Below are 4,574 nucleotides of genomic sequence, written 5' to 3'. Positions count from 1 at the left end.
ATGACACGTTACAATTAAATTGAAACAAATTTATCTTGTTGTTTTAATTTAATTTTTATAAAAAATAAATTAAATTTAATTTAAAATGAATCAAACTAAATTTAAATTAAAACTATTATATACACCAACAATATATATATATATATATAATTAAATTCTAATATCAATTTAATTAAGGTTAATTGCATTAACTATTTCATTCAATTTTGTTAGTAGGGATGACAATGAGTAGGGTACCCGCGAAAATCATCATATCCGAACCCGTATCCGATTAATATTCTCAAAACTCGAACCCGTCCCAAACTCGATTTTTATTACTTGAAAAATACCAAAACCCCTTTAATTTTATATATTTGATTAATAATTTATATAAAAAATTATTTTTATTAATAATTTATATTTTAAAATTTTAATGATTTCAAAAAATATTTCAATTTTATTTTATATAAAATAAAATTTATAAATATTATTAAAAAATATAAATTTTATATTTAATTAAATATTTATATAAACGGATTCGGGTAATGGATATTCAACATATAAAACTCGAACCTGACCTGAATCCGTCACGGGTATTAAATTTCAAATCCAAACCCGTTTCAAACCCGATTATATATTACCCAAACCTATCCTATTAGAGTTCGGTCGAATCGGATATCCGAAAGTTTCGACCCATTGCCATTCCTACTTGTTAGACACTAAACCACAATGCTATGATGGAAAATAGGAGAAAAAATAGGGAAAATGTTTCATAAAAAAAAATTATCAATTTTGTTTCTTTTATTTTTTATTAAAATAAATAATTATAAAGACATAAATATGATTTTATTAATTTTTCATTAATTTATTTTTTAAATTTATAAAAAATTGTCATTTAATTTATATATTTTAATGAAATTAATTATTTAATTTATATATTTTAAAAAATTTACTATTTAGTCTCTATATTTTACTTTTATTAAATATTTTAGTTTTTTTGTCAAATTTTCTATTTAGTTAATAGATTTTATTGATAATTAAAATATTATTTAGTCTATTTATTTCAGTAAAATTAATTAGCTAATCATTGTATTTTAAAAAATACTATTATTTAATTTATTTATTTCAATGAATTAATTAGTCGATCCCTATATTTAAAAAATATAATATTTTAAAAAATATATTTTTAGATAAAAATAAAATTTTTATTGTATATAGACTAAATCTAAATTTATATTTTTTTAAATTATTTAAGTATATTTATTCAATTTATTATTTTTATATTTTCTCTGGTAAAAAATAATTTTTTTAAATTATCGCCTTAATTGTGGCATCCCTTACCCGCTCATTACGAATCAGCAAGACATATCACACTCAAGATCGAGCACCATAATTTATCTTACTTTATTATTTTAGTAATTTTGAATTCGTTTAATTTAATATCAATTATTTTTCGACGGAGAAACCGATGGAGTTTTCCCTATTATGTTATCGTTTGGCGCATTTCACTATTCACCTGCTTGAAATTTTCAATAATATTTTACAATGAAAATATCGTTCATACTCATTATAGTCATCTCACATTTAATTATCGCAATTCATATACTCATGTGTACAAATCTATTCATTTCCATACATATTCATTAATGCATGATTTATATATAGTAATTCTCATATTTTCATTAATTTATATAATATACAATATAATTTCAGATGAAATAGTCAATTTATTAATTTATAATATATGCGCATTGATTATAATTTCCTAGTTTATATTACAATATAAGAAATATTTATAATATACAAAATACGTAAAATGACTTATATGGGCCCTATTTATATGCATTGTTGAGGAGGTGACAACCTTGAACACTCTGTAGATCATAACTCTAAAATCTCAGTCTAATATCCATTAGGCTTTATCTTCAGTAACTGCGCGATAAAATAAATCCATCGCGCTAAGCATTGCTGCTTAGTGGTGCTATAATATAACAAAGGAAATAATATACAATAAAGAAAAAACCGAAGTAATATTTGAATGTTCAATAATTAATTTAATTTCGTGTGAGATTACTAATATTAATTATTGGTTATCCTAATTTGTCATTCTTTGAAAATGCTTTGTAATAGCCCGACCCACTAGTAATATTGTTCGCTCTGGACTGAAGCCCTCACGGTTTTAAACGCGTCACTAGGGATTACGAACTACCAACTTATAAACCCAGCATCTCTCCCGTGTTTTGCCGATGTGGGATTTGCCTAGGGTGTTACAATCCACCCCCCTTATGGGACTCAGCGTCCTCGCTGAGGTTTGCCCCACCATCGCTCAAAGTTGCACGCGGAGTGGCTCTGATACCACAAATGTAACGACTAATTAATGATATTGTCCGCCTCGGGTCAAGCCCTCACGGCTTTAAACGTGTCACTAGGGGTTACGAATCGCCAACTTATAAACCCAAAGATCTCTCTCGTGTTTTGCCGATGTGGGATTTGCCCAGGTGTTACAATCCACCCCTTATGGGACTCAATGCCCTCACGAGGTTTGCCCCACCATCGCCAAGGTCGCACGCGAGCGTACTCGATACCACAAATGTAATGGCCCGCCCACTAGTGATATTGTTCGCTTCGCCGGCCCTCACGGTTTTAAAACGCGTCACTAGGGGTTACGAACCACCAACTTATAAACCCATCATCTCTCCCGTGTTTTGCCGATGTGGGATTTGTTTAGGGTGTTACATGCTTAGTGTGTAAACTTTATAGTAATAATATATACAACATTCAATTATTTAACAATATTAAATTTAGTATTAATTTATTACGAGAGACACATTTGTAATATTTATTTACGTTATACTTCTTTTGCAAATCTTCTTATCATTTTACTAATTTATTTATAGATATTTTGAATCATTGCACGGTAAATAAAATTTTAAAACTAATTCTAGTTTTTTTTCCTTATTCATTCATTTAATTCACATTATTCTTAATAAATTTCATTGCCCAAGTAACCTATGACAGACTGATTAAATTGGATAAGCGGTTCGTTAGCACCGACATCACAAAGATTCGCCGCCATACCATGGGACGTAAGCTCGGTCGCTAATCCACGATAAAATAATATGGCTAAAAAGCCATGATAACATATCAGTATGGCTAAAAGCCATGATAATAAATAATCGGGCATAAAAGCCATGAGTGCGGGCATAAAGCCATGAATACAGGCATAAAGCCTTACGCGATCATCACAAAACAATACCCTATTGGCATGCCAATCTATCCAATATGACACACGTGTCTAGGCAATATATGGGCACATTAGTACCTTTAAGGGTTTATAAGTATTATTTTTTTCATTATATGTTCCAATTATAATTTATAACATTTCAATTTTTATTCATAGCAGAGTGTAAATGTCTAAAATACAATTCTACCTAAATTATGCATTCATCCTTTTATTCATTCATTATGTCATTCAAATTTATCATAATTTATAACAATTATTTTTATGTGTAATTGTACTCAAAACACTTTTCCTTATCATTTCTCCAATAATAAGAACTAAAGTCTCATTCATATATTAATTTATTCATTACACTATATACATAAATTTTCATTCATATTTCAAGTAATCCATGAACATTTCATGGATTTCAAATTTAACTAAATTTTCCTTAAATCCTAGAGCCACTCAACTTCAAGAATTTAAATTCATTAATCACATTATCTATATTAACCATCTTAATATTTTTCTAATTTATATAACATTTCCTATATTATTGGGGTTACTTATTCACTTGATCATTTCCTAAAGTTTGACTTTTAATTTATGATAGATTTGTTGCTTCCAAATTTACCAAGATACTACATTTTGCATTTTATTTTGTTGGCATTGATTACAAACTCAATTCATAACTCTCCTCAGGTTTTATTTCAAATTTCTTCAATTTGAGGTCTCAAATTCACTATTCCATTGGACCTAGCCTCATAGCAAAGATTTGATAAAACTTTCTTTATGAAAGTTGTTCCTTATTGTGTCTTATTTAATTATCTTTTGAATCATTCTATTTGGAGTTTTTTAGCTAGGTTATGGCCATTTTAACGGTATAATCGCGATGATCAGCACTAGTTCAGACTCGCACTAATTCACAATTTAGTGTTCTGATTTTGCGGACAATTCCACTAGTTAAGTCTCAGAATTTGAGTTTGTGTTCTAAGTACGTAAGGTTGTTCTAAATTATCTAAGCTTCTATTGATATAAATTTCAGGTTAATTAGATATTTACACCGAGTTATACAATGAACAAACATCAAGCCATTTTGGTTACTTTTACCATGTCCATAATTGCTGATCTTGACCGTCAATTTTTAGGGTATTCTAAGTTTTTTTTTTTTTGGGTAAGGCTCTTCAATGTGCGTTAGTAGCATCATGTGTCTAGTTTACATCCAATTAGTCTTGCACCAATTGAACCAACATCTCTCAAGTTATAAATGGCCACCCCATTTTGGACGATCCAGCCTTCAGCTCACCTAAGGCAAAGATACCTAACCCTCAATTCCATTGCCAATTCACTTCAATTCCTTATCAAACACACAAAT

This window comes from Hevea brasiliensis, chromosome 2 (genome assembly GCF_030052815.1).
Source record: "Hevea brasiliensis isolate MT/VB/25A 57/8 chromosome 2, ASM3005281v1, whole genome shotgun sequence".
Classification (NCBI taxonomy): domain Eukaryota; kingdom Viridiplantae; phylum Streptophyta; class Magnoliopsida; order Malpighiales; family Euphorbiaceae; genus Hevea; species Hevea brasiliensis.
Note: the sequence above shows the minus strand (reverse complement) of the source record.